This window comes from Echinops telfairi, unplaced genomic scaffold (genome assembly GCF_000313985.2).
Source record: "Echinops telfairi isolate 266 unplaced genomic scaffold, ASM31398v2 ScPeMD7_23;HRSCAF=83, whole genome shotgun sequence".
Classification (NCBI taxonomy): domain Eukaryota; kingdom Metazoa; phylum Chordata; class Mammalia; order Afrosoricida; family Tenrecidae; genus Echinops; species Echinops telfairi.
Genome location: NW_022103920.1, coordinates 90000578 through 90018824, shown reverse-complemented (window position 1 = coordinate 90018824; position 18247 = coordinate 90000578).

Sequence of the window (18247 nt, the reverse complement as noted above, 5' to 3'; positions counted from 1 at the left end):
CACTCCCCCTCCCCATCTCTGAGCACCATCTTTTCCCCATGGGCAGGATTGGCCCCTGGAAAGACCACAGGCATGCCGGACTCCATCTGCTGCTGTGAACCACTGGCCACACCCAGTTGTTTTTGCGCCCGTCTGTCTTTCACCTCTGGGAGTTCACATTGGCAGAGTGCTTTCTTCTTGATGGTTGCAATCCTGAAACAAGTGTTCAAAATCAGTGAGAAAGATGTGGCTGAGATACAATCTTCTCATAGGCAGTTACACGAGGGGCCCAGACTGACTTTTCTTTTTTTAAAAAACAAGGTAACTGTGCAAACCTGTCCTCCATGATACCTGGTGTGGAAAGATACACAGAATGTCTTCCCATAGCTCCCCTACCCACCCCCATATGGACCTCTGTGATTTGTAAGTACTCTTTTTCCTTCTGCTTAAGATACCTTTTTTCACTCCTCCATCTGGCCAGCTCCTACCCGTCTTTGAATTTTGCTTGGATATCATCCTACCCGACCCACCTTCCTGACCTGTGCTCTGTGACTTCTCCCGCTACCTCATGCGTATCCCTCACTCAGCTGCATTGGAATTGCATGTCTCCACAGGACAATCAGGTGTTCATTCAGCTTTCTGACTCCAGCATCTAGCACATAATAGGAGGTGGTTATACAGGAAGTAAGGTGTGGACCATGTCCAGGTTCATGGGGCAAACAAGCAAACTCATTTATTTTCCACCTGTAAACCTGTCTGAGTGCTTACATGGTGCCAGGCCAAGAGGAAGACACATTTGTAGAGATGGACGGTGTGGTAGTTACATAACTTCATGTCAACTTGAAGATATGTAAAAGTGTAGCTGTGGTAGTCAACCTGTCAATCAACCTGATGGTGCCTCCTTGTGGGCATGGCCTTCTCATACGGAGGGCCCAAGGAACTCCACACCCTGCACGCCTTCACCTTCCTGCTGGCTGACCCAGATTACAACCAGAGCCACCACCATTGGATCCACATGACTGCACTCACCGGCCTGTGATCTTCCTGCAGTCTGCATCATTGCTTGTGGCTGAGTGAGTCTGAAGAGGGACTTAGGGACTATTATCAGACTTATGGACCTGAGTTGAACTGGGCTGGGATGTTTCCTTGATATATAGTTATTTCTTGATAGAAAGCTCCTTTTTACACATAGACGAGTGTCCCTGGATTTGTTTCTCTAATCAATCCGGCCTAACACAGATGGTGAATCACTGTGATTACGGATAAACGAGACATGAACGAGCAGAGCTCCAGGTGAGGCCAGAGGAGCAAAGACCCCATCTGCTACCTACGAGTCCACTCCAACTCTCAGAGACCCAGAGGCCAGCGGAGACTGGCTCCCTGGAGTTTCTGCGACTGGCAATCTCTGTGAGTGCAGACGGACCGCCTCATCTTCCTCCTGCTGAACAGCTGGTGGGTTTGAGCTGCCCACCTGGCAGTTAGCAGCCCGTCTCCTAACTCACAGTGCCACCGGGGCTCCTGGAGGGGTGAGGAGGAGGAGTTACTTTTGTTGAGGGGACTTAGGAAAAGGGGCTTTAGGAGCTCACCATTTCACTCAGGGGTGCAATGAGAGGGCAGGCCCCGGGGCAGTGCCAGGTTCCCCAATGAGCAAGGTGCGCACAGGCTTCCTGGGGAATCTGTAGTGGATAAGTTCACATTCTTTCACCGCTTCAAAGATGCTATTTGTAAGGGTGGTTGCCATCTGTACTCTCGGAAGGCCGCAGCATCTTCCTACAGAATCAAAGTCTCTGTCCAAACTTACCCTCCCTGACGCGGTTGGAGCAGCCAGTGAACAAGCTAAGCCTGGTTCTAATGGGGCTTTACTCACCGATCTGTGGTGGGCAGTTTCACAGGTTTTCCACAACATCCCGCGAAGCTGTTGGCTACACGTTAGTACGTAAGCACCAGTAGACCCGTGCTTACCTTGCTTCTTGGGTAAACCACCTCTGCCCAGAGGCCTGCACAGGTGACACGGGGCAGCTGCACACGGGCTGGGGATTGGGAATGGCTGTGTCTCAAAGGTGGGGGTCTCCTGCCTTTGCATCCACGGCGAGGGGCTACGAGTCTAATTAGGTGGTGGTGGTGGGCAGTTGACCTGAACACCAGTAGCCTGGGTGAAGACTTGGACAACTGTGAAAACTGTGTACAAAACGGTGTGCTAACAGAGGCATGGGGTATGAGGTACCCCACCAGTGGCTGCCGGAGAGAAGCCCCTTGCTCTCCGTCCCCTCACCCTGCATGTCTACAAAAGTAGGATAAATCTAATGCTTCCCTCAGAGGGATGTTTGTAAGAATAAACCACGAACCCCTCACCGCTCTGACCCCGGCCTAGCACTCGGGAAGTAATCACTATGTGATTACGAGGGACCGGTGTCTTCTAAAGACAGAGTCTGTGTGGTGGCCTCATTGCACACCAAGAAGCTGCCTCTGGGTGCCTCCCTCCCTACAAGGCTTTCACTTCCAGGCGTGTGTATGGACAGGAAGCAGAGTGACCTTGAACGTGCTCCTGACTCCTCCCCACTGAAGTCAGGCCGCATTATAATGGCTTTCCAAGTCAGACCTACAGCTGTGAGGAAAGGGCAGAGGCTGATATTGCATTCAGTATTGTGTGTTGTTCTCACAAAACCCTCTGGGCACATTTCATTCCCACCTGTGATAACGGTATCCATAGCAACAAAGAGGGGAGCTCGCTTTGCGCCTCTCATATTACTAATCAGCTTCTGTCCCCTGACATCAGTGACACACACAGTCATTGTTGTGTCACCTTTGACGCCTGGCGTTCCCACGTGTGTCATAGGAGAACTGTGCTCCGTAGGCTTTCAATGGAGGTAGATTTCCGGGACCTTTTTCCTAGGCACCTGCGTGGACCCTGGAACCTCCAACGTTTCCATTGGCAGCTGAATGTGTCCATTGTGTGCAACACCCAGGGATTTCAGATCGCAAGGAAAATGGATAATTTGTGGTGAAACACGGTTGCCCCTTTACCTACTTCTCTTCATTTTAGAAAATACAACCCCAAATCCTCACAATCGGCCCAGGGAGCTCTATCAGGATCGATGGAGAAAAGGTTGCCACGGTCAAGGAGTTCGTTTACCTTGGATGTGCAGTCAAGGCCCACGGGAGCAGCAGTTAAGAAATTAAATGACGACTTGAATAAACCCTTTACTGTTCATTAAAAAAAAAAAAAGAAATTAAATGACAAATGGTGTTGGGCAAACTGCTGCAACAGACCTCTCTCAAGATGTTTCCAGATGAAGGCGCGCTTGCCGTGCATTTCCAGTCCCCGCCTGTGTGCGTGGAAGCTGGACCGGGAATGAGGAAGGCCAAAGAAGAATCAATGCATTTGAAATAGGTTGCTGGTCCCGAATACTGGAAGTACCCTGGACGGCTCTGTCTTGGAAGAAATACAGCCAGAATGCGCCTCGGCGGAGAGGCTGGGGAGACGGTCTCACCTCCTTAGGCCCTGCTATCAGTAGAAAGCAGTCCTCGAAAGACACCATGCTCGGTAACGTGGAGCGGCAGAGAAACCGAGGACGACCCTTGACGAGATGCACGCCCACAACGGGCGCCAACACCACCACCGTGAGGACGGTGCTGGGGCCGGCACGGTTTGGTTCTGCCGTGGGATCGCTAGGAGTTGGAACCAACATGTCAGCCCCGAACAGGAATGCCTTCATTGTAGACAGCGTGGCCCTCGTCCCAGGGCTGCCAGACCAGTGCTAGTGAGCTGGGTGCCTGGCCGCCATCCATCCTCTGAGCAGGGTCACTGAGCACCTAGTGGCTCGGTCCTTGCCAGACTGTGTGCCATGTAGAGTCAGGGAAGATGCACCATCCTTGCCCCCCAGGCATGTATGAGGACCCTAGTTATTTGTTTGAATATATTATTTGAATATTTATTTATTATTACTTTTAAAGGTAATTTTATTGGGCCTCTTACAGCTCTTATAACAACCCATACATCAATTGTATCAAACATATTTGTACATATGTCGCCATCATTATTTTCTAAACACTTACTTTCTATTTGAACCCTTGGCATCAGCTCCTCTTTTTCCCCTCCCTTCCCCCCTCCTATCTTGGTGACCCCTTGATAAATTACAAATGATTATTATTTTCATATCTTACACTGACTGCTGTCCCCCCCCACAATTTGTTGTTCCCCTCCCTAAGGGGGCATGTGGTTATGTGTCGATCATTGTGATCAATTCCCCCTTTCTCCCCTCCTCTCCCCACCTTCCTCCTGCCCTACTGGGATCATTACTGCCATTTTTTGTTCCTGAGGGGTTTATCTGACCTGGAGTCCGTGTGTCATGAGCTTTTAGGTGTACCAGGGTACATGCTCTGGTCTAACCAGCACTGAAAGGCAGGACTGGGGTCATGATAGCAGGGGGGTGGGGGTGGTGAAGAAGCCTCAAGGAACTGGAGGAGTATTGTGTGTTTCATCAGAGCTATACTGCACCCTGGGCGACTCATTCCTTTCTTGTGACCCTTCTGTGAGGGGATGTCCCATGGTCGACTGATGGGTTTTGGGTCTCTGCTTCATCCCCCCCTTGTTCTCAACCATATGTTTTTGTTGTTGTTTTGGGTCTTCTGATGCCTGTTACCCGATCCCATGGACACCTCATTCTCGCACAGGCTGATGTGCTTCTTCCATGTGAACTTGTTGCTTCTCTGCTCCAAGGCCGTTTGTTTAACTTCAAGTCATTAAGACCCCAAACACTGTATCTTCTTTTAAAAAAATCATTTTACTGGGGGTCGCTGTATCTTTTGATAGCTGGGCATCATCAGCTTTCTTCATCACATTTGCATTTACACTCAATTTGTCTTCAGTGATCGTGCTGGGAGGGTGAGCATCACAGAACGCCAGGTTGTTAGAACAAAGTGTTTTTGTGTTGAGGTAGGACTTGAACAGAGGCCCAAAGTCCGTCCACTACCTCAGTGTATTGCCATATAAATAAATGTACACAACCCAATACCTCTATTTTTATGAATTAATATATTTACATATATACACCCTATTTTTGTACCTTTATCCATAGCGTTGCTTCCTAGATCTTTCCTCTGTTTCCTTTTACCTCCCTCCTGTCCCACCATCACTCTCGCCCTTTTTTTGCTTCTTAGTAAATTGAGGACCCTATTTAAGTGGACACAATTAAATATCAAACTTGTATGTCCTTGACTGCAGGAGAAGCTGGAGCAGAGGCAGGTGTGTGTGAGCTGGAGACCCGGGAGAGATGTGGTAGTGGGGGTGGGGTGGCGTGTCGCTTGACCTGACCTTGAAGAAGGAACAGGACTTGAATGGTACTGGGGAGGAAGGAGAGTATTCTAGGTAGAGGAGGCAGCATGATGAAGATCCTGCTATGGGGCGATAGAAGTAATTTTGGGGCTATTCACAGCCATGGGTCCATTCTGATGCATAGCAATCCTGTACAGTGTTCTTGAGGCTGTAAGTCTTTACCAAAATAGACAGCCTCTTCTTCCTTCCTTGAAGTGGCTGGTGGGTTTGAACTGCCAGCTTTGAGGTTAGCAGCTCAATGCCTAACCCACAGCACCACCAGGTCCAGCTTGTCCTGATCTGATCCTTACCACACTCTGTGTAGGAGGAGTGACTGTATTACCAGCTTCTCCTGCTCAGACAGTCAGCAAACTTTTGAGATGGAAGAAACAGTCTTGTCCCTCAGAACAATTTAAATGTTATTTGAGAGTCATAAACATATATTACAAACAACTGAAATTATCATTATCCGAATAATATCCTTTGAACAGTTTTCAGTTTTACTTCAGAGCCACGTTTGCATACTGAAAAAGCCTCATAGGGCTTGAGAGCCGCCGTTTTCCGACCCCCATTATAGCTAAGGAAGACAGTAGAACCAGAGGAGTCATGTGACATTTTTCTGGGGCACATAATAGTAAGTGATGGGGGCTGCATTTGAATCCAGCTACCCTGAGCAGTTACATGTGCTGCCACTGAGCGCAAGGAGACCTGGTGTGTTGGAGGTTATGTATTAGGCTGCTACCCCGAGTCAGTACATCAAACCTTCCGAGGTGACCCTAGGGACACAAATGGGGCCCTCTGCTCCCATAAGGATTTACCATAGAGGGTTGCTATGAGTTACGTTGAAAACTAAGATGCACTGACCCCACGCCAGGATGTCTTCACTTGCCTCGTATGCGTGCGAACGTTGGACACTGAATAAGGAAGACTGAAGAACAACTGATGGTTTGAATGACGGTGCTTTGAAGAATGTGAAAGGACCACGGACTGCCACAAGGCCAACAAGTCTGTCTGGGAAGAAGTATGGCCAGAGTGCTCCTGAGAGGCCAGGATGCTGCGAGACTTGGTCTTACATGTTTGGGACGTGTTGTCAGAAGAGACGAGTTCCTGGAGAAGGTCTTCATGCTTGGTAAAGTGGAGGGGCAGCAAAAAGGCCTCCCATGAGCTGCACTGACACAGTGGCTGCAACCAGGAGCTTAGGCCTGGGAGCAACGGTGAGGATAGAGCAGTCCGGGCAGTGTTTTGTTGGGTTGTGCACACAGTCACTATGGATCAAAAGTGACTTGATGGCATCCAACAACAACAACAACAAACATGCGTTGAAATTAACTAGAGGGTAGCGGGTTTTGGTTGGCCTATTTAGCATACCCAGATTGTTTCTTTCCAATTTCCATTCTCCCTGGCCTTTGAAGTCAAAATAGATGTGCAGAGAACAAAAATGCCTCTTGGGATTTTAGATGCAAAGATGCCATGGTATTTGCTTGGCTTGTTCTGGTGGGCATGGTCAGACGCCTGGATTTTGCTTGGGGATGCTCTCTAAGCTGTGGGCCTGTAATAGGCAGACACTCAGTGGGGGGCAATGAGGAGAAGGAAGGAAACCAGAAATACTAGAACCTGTTTCAACAAAGGAGGCACTTTACCCTGAGAAGACAGTACATGTCTCTGGTCAAGGGCATAAAGTCAACTGACTTCTGCTGGGGCCACCTGAGTGGCCTTGTACAACTTAAGGAAACTTTAGAATAAGGTGACCAGATTTTAACATTGGTAAAGCAGGACACCATTGATAAAACTCATATCTTGGCGAAATAGCCACATGGCAGCCGAAAACCGTATACCCTAGCTTGTCGTGTATTCTTTCAAAAAATCGGGACTTTTTTAACACGCCGCGAGACGCGGGACAAATTGTTAAAAATCGGCACTGTCCTGCCAAAAGCGGGACGTCTGGTCACCTTACTTTAGAATCACAAATGACACATGAAGTCATTAAGCGTCCCAGATGGAGCTGGTCCCTTCTGACCTCCTTGGAGTTAACGATGCATATCTTCCCAGAAACCAGCATCAAAAGACAGAGATGCCAGCTTTGTAACAAATCCTACATTTTGCATGGAGAGGATGACTCAAGTTCCAGGCGCCAATGATCTGCATGTGACTGCCTTGACAGCTTGTACCCACCAGATGGCACTGCAGACAAAGAAAACAGAAAGGCCAGCGCACTTCCGGGAGTGATCTAGATAACGTCCCAACACGCATAACTGAGCAAGAGAGAAAGGATTCTCCAAGTTCATGTTTACTAGATGTTTACATACATTAAAGTTAAGAAACTGGCTTAATACCTGGTAGACTTTATTCTCCTCAAATTATTTGTTAATTAGGCCCTTTCTAAGAAGTTTAAATGTCATAATAATAGCCCAGAATCTTGGAATCATGTTTGGCAGGATCTCAGCAGTCACCCTGGGTAAGGAGTACAGGGTGAAAGCCATGACTCTATCAAGAGTTGGGCCAGGCATTGAACAATGTTCCCTGGCCCGGGGCTTCCCCCAGTTTTGGTCCTGTGTGATTCAAGATTAAATTTATTTATTTTAAAAATGAAAATATTCTTTTTTAATTAAACCATTTTTTAGTGTGAATTAGGGGAAGGTATATAGAGCAAATGACCAGTTTTTACGTTCAACAATTCATACTCAATTGGTTTCAATCCCTCCCTCTTCAATCCCCTCCGTCGACATCACTGGGCTCACTTCCCAGACTGGGAAGATGACAACAGAGGTCTGCCCTGTGGGACCTGAGGGGGCTGTGCCAGTGTCATGCCGGGCACGCCGGGAGTGAGGGCATGGCTGCTCCCCTCTGAGCTCCAAATTGGATATATTTCAAATGTTACACCGGAGAAAGATGCCTGCTTCTATAATGTCATCTCAGGAACTCCTGCAAGCTTCAGATCTTCTAGCACAAGAAATTTAAATAACTTAAAAGGCAATACGCTCAATAGTTAGAAAAAAAAAAGGAATGGAAGTGATAACGTCAAGACTTATCAATCAAGTGCCAGGGGGAGAGCTCAGTGGACCCTGGTTCTGACATGGTGGAACACAGCTGAACAACCCTGCAGGACATTCAGGAGACAGTTGGACATTTGAATCTGAAAGCTTGATGATATTAAGAAATTACTCTGGGCTTAAGTATTATGATGGACTCGTGGTTATGTTAAAAGAGAGAAACTACGTTTTAGAGATATGTGTTGAAATGCAATATATCTGGACTTTATTTTAAAAGGACACACACACACACACACACACACAAACTCTAATTCATTGCCTTCTAGTCAAAGTGGGTGAAGGTATAGAAAGGATGTAATTGGTTACAGATTGATGGTATTTGGGGCTGGACAATGGAGATTGAATGTGTTATTTTTCTCTACTTTTCAATATGTACACAAATCTTCAAAATAAAATGTGTGTGTGTGTGTTAGAGAGAAAGAGAATACAAAGAAATATTCCCAGCCAGGACATGGTTAAGTATCACATGTTGAAGCAGGTCAGGATTGTAAATACAAAACAGGATGTGTTTTCTGTCACTCCTGGAGGAAAAGGGTTTCTTGCTAGCAAAGCCCTTGGGTTGTGCTTGAATGAATAGCGGAGAGCTCTACCCATATGACGCACAAGGAAATAGATGCCATTGGGGCCAGCTCTGAAAATGCCTAGTTTGTGAGGTAAGTACACAGTCGTGTAAGCAACCGCTTGAGATCGGAAGGGCATCATTTACCCAAAGACCAAATCCAGAGTGTTAAGGGAAGGAGGAGGAAAGCAAACAGGAAACACGGGGAGGGTGGGATAAATGATGTTGCATTGTGGGGATTGCCATCAATGACATGAAACAAAATGTGCGTGAATTGTCGAATGGAAAACGGAGCTGCTCTGTAAACCTTCATCCAATTTACAATAAGAGAGAGCGAGCGAGACCCACACAACTAATGATGTCAACGCTGAAAAACCTTGCACAATAGACAAACAGCTCTACTATAGCAGAGCACCGAGTGAATCCTTAGTGAAAGCCAGTTTTGTGACTCTTAAACCATTGCATAGGCTTTCTGGTCCTAGTTTTGACCAAAGCAATGAAATTATTATTTGTGAAAAAAAAAAAAAAAGGAAAGTAAGAAAAAGGCAAAGACAAAGAAAATGCTTTCTTCCCAATGTTCTTAGAGAATGGTTCTCTGTAGAGTGCAAAAGTGGCCTTTATCCCATACGGTTTGCTGTGAATTTAACTTAGGATCTCCTTTTTTAGAACTTGGGAGTTGATGGAGTAGTGGGTTACCACTGAGCTGCTAACTACAAGGTTAGAGGTTCAAACTCACCAACTCCTCTGTGGGAGAAAGATGAGGCTGGCTACTCCTGTAAAGATTTAAAGGCCTGGAAACACAAAGGCCGGTTCTACGCTGTCCGGTAGGATTGCTGTGAGATGGAACTGACTCAGTGGCAGTGAACTTGAGTTTTTTGAGTTTTCTAGAACCTGCAACACTTCCCTTACCCTTATCCCTTCCTCATGTCTGTATCTTGGCATATGCCCCTCCCCCCCATCTATGTATTTTTATTATTTGTTGCCCTTGAGGCATTTATAAACTCATGTTTACAGAGTAGAACTGTTCCATGAAGTTATCAGGGCTGTGTGGCCCCTGGGAAGCAGATCCCCAGGCCTGTCCTCCAAGGTCCCTCTGGGAGGGTGCAAACCTTCTGGCTAGTAGTTGAATGCTTGCATCACCCAGGGACTCCGTGTGTGTCCTTATTAGTGTAAGCATAGTTGTTTCATGCTGTGGTCTGCTCCACTGGGCAGTTCTTTCAGAGTAGGGACATCCTCATTGCACACAGTATGTAAGAAGTGAACTGGACTGAATTAGCTAGAACTTGACCCAGCCCGTGAACCCTCTGTCACACCCAAGAAGGTCCCCGGGAGACGTTCGGCCATTCTGAGGACTACCACTGCCAGGGACTTTATTCCAGAGGGATGGTTTGAAGAGACAGTCCATGGATTGTTTCTTTGGGTGTTTACCTCCCCCTGGTGGTCTCGGTGAGAATGTCTTTTCAGAGAGCTGTTTTTTTTTTTTTTTTTAATCATTTTATTAGGGGCTCATACAACTCATCACAATCTGTACATACGTCATCTGTGTCCAGCACTTTAGTACATATGTTGACTTCATCATTCTTATGACACCCACTTTCCACTTGAGCCCCTGATTTCAGCTCATTTTTCCCTCTCCCTCCCGGCTCCCCCGAACCCCCGATAATTTATAATTTATTATTATTTTATCATATCTTACCCCATCCCACGTCTCCCTCACCCACTTCTCCGCTGTCTGTCCCCCAGGGAGGAGGCCACATGCAGACCTTGTCCTCTATTCCCCCTTTCTCCCTCTCCTTCCCTCCACCCTCCCGGGATCGCCACTCTCTCCACTGGTCCTGGGGGGTTCATCTGTCCTGGGTTCTCTGTATTTCCAGTTCCTATCTGTGCCAGTGGACCTCCAGAGAGCTGTCTTGTTTGTAAACTCTGTGTGTGGGAAAGAAGACAATTTATAATTCTTCTCCTTCAAAAGTTTCCACGGCAACTCCTCTTTGGTACGGAGGTGACCATTATGGGTGAACTCACTTACCTCTAACATGTCCACTTGATGGTGCAAAAGGGGTGGCTTGTAAAGCTCTATAATGAGACCTTCAGGGAGTCACTAGTTTGAAGATAGATCCTCTGCTGACCTCTTGAAACCGACTACCGCAGATTAGAAAGTCAAGCTAGACGGATTGACGTTAGCAGGCCATTGCTAGTGAGGCAGAGGGCGATCATACGGGTGAAGCGCACACTAACAATACTGAGCACCTATTGCATGCCAGGTTGTGCTGGGCTCTTCCACCCGGCTTACCGACCTTAAGCTGTGGTGGCCTCCCATTCTGATGCTTGTGAGACACAACTGATTTTCATCCCGGACACGTTTCCCCCCAGAGTCATGTGCAGTCATCAGACCATGCTGAATGGTTTGCAGGTCAAGAAATAGGATGGTCACCCTTTCAGAGTCACTTCCAGAAATGCAGAGAGACGTAACCAACTGTTTGGCGTTGGACGAAGTTAATGATGGCTTCTCTGTGTGAGCTAGTGCATTTGTTTTCTCCTGGTGCGTAACAAATTACCCATTTAAAGCAACACCCCAGACACTTCCCTGTCCCAACACTCCAGACATCTCACTGTCCCACTACCCCAAACTCACTGGGGAACAGGTGAGTCCCCAGGGATTACAATTTCCAATCCAGGCCACACCAGCTACCTAGACCTCACACATGCTTCTTCATTTTTAAACCACAAATTCAAAGATACATTATTTCTTAGCAATTTCAAGACAGCGTCCACAGAACATTAAACTCTTCAGTGCCGGCCCTTCTGAGTGTGGGACCCCGTGCAGCTGTACGGGTTGTGCTCGTGTGTAGCTGGCCATCTCTCTGTCCATTGTAGGATGTATCGTTTTATTGATTGGTCAGCCAGATGATAGGCATTTAGGTTGCTTCTAGCTTTGGGACTTAACAAACATTTATGAGTTTTAGCATGACCATATGTTTTCGTTTCTCTTGGTGGCTACGTAGGAATGCAATTGCCTGGTCATATTGTGTCATACCAAACTACGGTTACCCTACTAAACAAGTTGTGCGCATGGCACCGAGAGGCAGCTGGTAGAACAGAGTAAGGGGATACTGTGAGGCTTAAAATCAGGAAAGAGTTCCTCAGGATTGTATCCTTTCGCCATACATGTTCCTTCTGTATGCTGAGCGAATTAGCCGAGCACCTGGATTATAAGAAGAAAGAGGCTTCAGGATCGGAGGAAGGCTCGCCAAAGCCCTGCAATAGCAGATGACGCTAGCTTGCGTGCTGAAAGCGAGGAGGACTTGGGGTACGTGCTGATGAAGATACAAGACTGCTAAGGGAAAGGTTGGAGATTCCAGTCCTCTCAGAGGCGCCTCAGAAGAAAGGCCTGGCGATCCGCTCCTGAAGAAACGGCATTGGAAACCCCGTGGGGCACAGTGCGACTCTGAGCCGCCAGGGGATGGTGTGAGTGGCAGCAGACTGCGTGAGTTACAGTGGACTTGCCCACGTCTTGTTCCTGGGCCCAAAAGATGAAAATGGGAGGGGCCTTCCAAAAGTGCATGGAAAGTGGAATGAGAAGATAGGGTTTTTTTTTCACGAACATGTTGAGGCCAGTTTCTGTGACCCCTTGTACCCCAAACCCTTTGCCACCTAATCCATCTCAACTCCCGTGACTGGATCGGGCAGACGAGAACCGCCCACAGCCGTTGGAAGCCGGTAAGTCTCCCGTGGAGGAGGCGGACGCACCTTTCCCCGCGGGCCCACGGGTGAGTGGGCAGCGCCAGCCTTCTGGTGAGCCGCGGGGTGCTTTAACCACTGCGCCACCATGGCTCTTAGGTACGAGGTGGCTCAGCGTGCACACCAATACCATCAGTCCTGCTAATCAGAAAGCTTTCCAAGCCAAGGGCTCCTGATGAGATTGGACTGTACGTGTAGAAGAAGAATTCTGCCGCAGTTGAAAAGATATTTCTGGCCCCGTCCCCGGCGCCCTCCCCCGGTGGGCTGCTGTGGGCCCAGGAGGAACTGCGCTGCAGCTGGACTGGACTTCGCCTTTCCCAGGCTCATCTTTGCACCCGACCAGAAGCTGGTTGTTGCGGCCACCTCGTGGTAGCTTCCGGTGGGAGGCTAATGCTGGGTGCCGGCGAGTCGCCTCCTCCTCCTAGCGAGCCCCCTACGGCCTCTCGACATTCTTTGGGCAGGGCGTCAGTACCCCCAGTGTGATCCAGTCACTGTTTAGGACTTGCAGATTCTTGACCTCCTTAAGCTCAAAGGCCTGGAGTTCCCTCCATCTGCCTCACGTGGTTGTTGACACCATTGCCTTCCTCTCAAATCTAGAGTTTGAGCACCCTGCGCTCTGATTCGCCCCTTCTCGCCTCCAGCTCACCCGCCCCAGAGCCTGGTGCACCCTCCAGGCCACTGCTTAGCTCCCTGCCTCAGCCTTGCTCCTCCATTGTCACGGAGTCTCTCTATGCCACAGCACTCTAATCTTCCTATGACGTCCTGTCAGCGCTGGGCTTTTCTTCCTCCACTGCCTTCCCCTAGACCAGCGGTTCTCAACCTTCCTGATGCCACGACCCTTTCATACAGTACCTCGTGTGGTGGTGACACCCCAACCATAAAATTATTTTTGTTGAGACTTCATCACTGTTATTTTGCTACTGTTATGAATCAGGCGACCCCTGTGAAAAGGTCATTCGACCCCCAAAGGGGTCACGACCCACAGGTTGAGAACCGCTGACCTAGAAAAAAGTCACTTACCCACTGAGCCTGCCCACTTTGCCTGCCCCTGACCTGAGCAGCTGAGCGCTGCTGGCGCAAACAGCACACTCACGCCAACAGGCCGCAGTCCCCAGAGCCCAGTGGTCACTCCACACCTCCGGCAGCTCTCATCTTCACACGTGTTCCTCCGGATGTGGCCTCTCTCTGCTCCCTTTCCCTCCCACCTCCAGCCAAGCCAGCCAAGTCTGTCTCATAGGGACCGAGTAGAGCTACCCCATAGAGCTGTCAATCTTTATGGAAGTAGACTGTAGACCATGACGTCTTTTTCCCATGGAGTGGCTGGTTGGTTCGAACCACTAACCTTTCAGTTAGCAGCTGAGCACTAAAGTACTGCACCACTGGGGTTCCCTCTTACCCCTGGTAACCACTCATAAACTTTGGTCTCTGTTCATTTGCCTCTGCTAGAGATTCCGTGGAGGTGAAATCATGCAGTGTTTATCCTGTTGTGTCTGACTTATGTCACTCAGCATATGGCTCTCAGAACTTCATTCCTCTTGATGGCAGAATATATTCCACTGTATATGTAATATGTATGTGTAATCATTTTTACTTATCTTTTTATCTGTCGATGGGCACTTGCATCATTTCTACTTTTTATTATTTATTTATTTTGCCATTGTGACTAATTCTGCTGGGAACATTGGTGTACAGACATCTGTTTAGTCCCCATGGACTTGTTGGACCAGTTGATCATTCTGTCTGTAACTGTTAGAGGCGCCACCAGACTGGTTTCCTCAGTGGCTGTACCATTTTACATTTCCATCAGCAACGGATCCTCATCTAGTTTCTCCACATACTCACCAATATTTGTTATTTTCCATTTTTCTGATAATAGCCCTCCTAGTGGTAGAGTGATATCTCACTGTGGTTTGGTGGTGCCAACAGTTAAAAGTGCTCAGCAGTTAATGGAGAGTATGGAAGTTCAAGGTTACCCAGAGGTGCCTCAGAAGAAAGACCTGGTAATCCACTTCTGGAAAAGTAGTCATTAAGCATCCTCAGGAACACTGCTCTACTCTAATACACGTGGCTGCCATGAGTCTGAATCAACTTGAGCCACTCATGACCTTGACCATCTTTTCATGTGCTTATTGGCCATTTGTATGTCTTTGGGAAAATGTTTATACAAGTTATTTGCTCATTTCAAAAAAATTAGGCTTATTTTTAATTTTAGGACTTCTTTACATAGTCTACACATCAAACCCTTATCAGATATACGCCTTCCAAAGATTTTCTCCCGTTCTGTAGGATGTCTCTTTACTTTGTTGCTAAAGCTCTTTGTGCACAGACGTTCTCAGTGTTGACGAAGTCTAATTGATCTATTTTGATCTTTGTTGCTCATGCTGTTGGCGTCACAACTGAGACTCCACTGTTGAAGACTCGAGGCTCTTAGAGTTTGTTCTAGGAGTTTTATGGATGTAGTCCTTAAATCTACGTCTTTGGTTCATTTTGAGCAAATTTTTGTACATGGTGTGAGGTACGGATCTAGGGTCATTCTTTTGAACATGGAGATCCAGATTTCCCAGTACTATTTATTGAAATGATTCTTTCCCCAGTGGATGGACTTATCAGACCCTTGTTGAAATCAACCAGTCACAGATGTATGAGTTTATGTGGGGATCCACAATTCTATTCCATGGATCTGTATTTCTGTCTTTATACATTTCTTTTTTGGAAATACTTCTTTCTAGTACACTGTGATTACTCGGATACTGCTTTTCTTCTTAGCTCATTGACTCTCCATTTGCCATCTCTTTTCTAGGATCCTGCTCCCCTTTCAGATCTCTGAAAGTTGTCTCTCCATATGCTCGGGACTTGTCTCTTTCCTCTGCTCCCTTTTTGTTTTTCTGCCTTCTCTGCTCTGCCTCCTCCATCTTATCTAACCTTGTAATACAAACGGACCCAAGACCCCTCCCTCGCATGCACAGACACCCAGTCTTGGGACACTCGCCTTTGAGAAAGAGCTTTGCTGCAATGTGCCTGAGGAGCCGTGAAGACAAATGGGTTCTCAGCTCTGACTCCCTGAATCGTTGGGCGTGGGAAGTTATGCATACTCATAACATTTATTCCGAAGCCCCCTGTCTATATGTTTGAGGTGGACCAGGGTGCTTGTGGAACAGTCATCCACCCTATGTTAAGAAAATGGTGTCCTCAGCATGCTCTGGGGGTAGTTCTTACAGGGGGATACGTGGTCAGGTCAACTTGAGGACGTAGTTGGGTTTAATGGAGAGGATCCCTGGTTGTGTACTAATTATGTGTTGGGCTGCTCACAGAAAGGTCAGCAGTTCGAAACCACCAGCTGATCCTTGGGAGAAAGGCAGGACTTTCTATTCAGGGGCAGTTCAACCCAGTCCTACAGGGTCACTATGAATCAAATCCATTTGATGACAGTGAGGTTGGTTTTTGAGTTTGAGTTCAACTGTACAGGCTTGCTGGCCCAGAACTGAATGGATCCAGTTTGGAGCAGTCCTAACAGCTACTTTTCTGCAAAAGAACTTAGCAGAAATCAGTTAGGAAAGCAACTGAGGGGAAGCACTTTTTCGGTATCTGAGTTTAACCTAGACTGGGCAGTCTTCAGTAACAACTCCTAATTCTCTTTCTCCATCCTGGACTTGGGCCCTGAGGTAGTTAGTTTATTGTGCCAACCTGGCCAATATAAACACAATGTGGGGTTAATTGAAGGGCAGAGGGATAAATGGCTCAGTGAACCTTACCGTTCTAGTTCTCGGGTCTCTTGCTTGGTCGGACCAGGATGCAGCTGCCTTAGCCAATTTCCTGCTTTAGCTGGCAAGGCTCACTTCCTGTGAGATGTCCCTGAGGAGAAGCCACATGGACCTACCCTGATGGTGCCCTGGGTGCTGGAGCAGCCATTTGGAGACCCCTGCCAGCGCTGAGATGCTTACACATTCACTGAATCGGCTTTCCTCCTGCAGTCAGCATCATTGCATCTGTTTTGTGAGATGGAGGAGGAGTTTGTGGATTGATGTTGGACATATGGGTTAATGTTGGACTTGTGGGTTTGGGCAGCACTGGGCTGGGATGTTTTCTTGACACACACTTAACCTTTATATAAAACTCTCTCTTATACATGAGTTTCTGTGGATTTGTTTCTCTAAAGTACCCAGAGTAACACAGGCCCCTAGGCGCGCACATTCACGTGTGTGTGTCTTAGCATCTACACTTGGATATCTACTAGACATCGTACATACCTATTCGATATCAATTGAGTCCCTCATGGAAATCTGCTCAGTCTCATGTTTTCCTCTCATCCCTGTCTTCGCTGATCATCCCCAAGACATAAACTGTCAAAATATTTTTTGTAGCATTTGTTTTTCATTCTAATGCACTAATTTGGCTCTACCCAGTTTCCTGCTGTTGTAGTGGACTGCTCTCTGTAGAAGCAAGTGTGGTACAAGTTCCTTGTCGTTATTTCTTCACAGCAATTGATTATCTACCCTGCTAGACTATCACCTCCAGGGTGTGTGCCTGGCTTGTTCACAGTTGAATTCCCAGTGCCGAGGGAGCAGTAAGGGTTCAGCAAACACTTGATTGAACAAATGCATTATCTGGCTGAGGAAAGTGGGTGGTTTAGAGGTAAGGGGACTGGAGGCAGAGATCTCCCTTAGGAGTCTTTCATGCAACAGGTAATAGATATCTGAGCTAGGTAACTCATGGTGGAAAGGCAAACATGTGTTGAAATAACATGAAATCAGAATTCACCGGATATGGCTGTCTGGGGAGGAGTGAAGATCATTCAGTACTTGATGTGGCTAGGGACTTGTTGAACCACGTTCTCTGGGGTTTGTTTAAAGTAAGTTGCTGAAACACTGTCAGCAAAGAACAGTAATAGACCATTTCCCCACTTTCCTGTGGAGCATTATCTACTTTCCTTTAGAAAGTCGCCTATAGGCTGTTCCTGAAAAGGGGTGCAAATATTTAATGTGTGAATGTTATCCAAGATTTTTGCATGTGGGGAAAGGAAACTCCATTTCCTGAGAGTTAAAATACAAGAGGAAGGGGGGGGGGAGATGTTAAAAAAGTTTATGGAAAATTATATCATCTTTTCATTCTATTTTTAAAAATGCACTTTTTGAAACCCTTTCATGTGTTTTAAGACCCCAAGTCACATCTTGCTTTTTAGGCCTATCGAAAAAGAAGCGAATCAGAGCATGATTCTTAGGTCGCGATGCAGGGTTAATAGCCAGTTTTAAAGCTGGGCGGTAAACTGATGCTCTAATTAGCTAGGATTTATTAAAAATGCTTTTATAACAAAGGTATCAGGAACTTTTGGATGGAATTTCTTATTGGCTGCCACTTACGTAACTTTGCTAAACACTCAATATATCAACGAGTTTTGGTTATCAGACCCTTAAAGTTTTGAAACCAGGATGCTTTCATCAATTTTAAAAAACAAGATATATTCACTAGTTTGGAAAGCACCATGTTTGTTAATATCAATCACTTTCTGAGTTCTCATGGAAAATGAATGAATCATGAGACCAGCCTTGCTGATTTAAATGGGCCTTGCAATCTCATGATTTCTAAAGGTTAGTTTATAGCATAGATGAG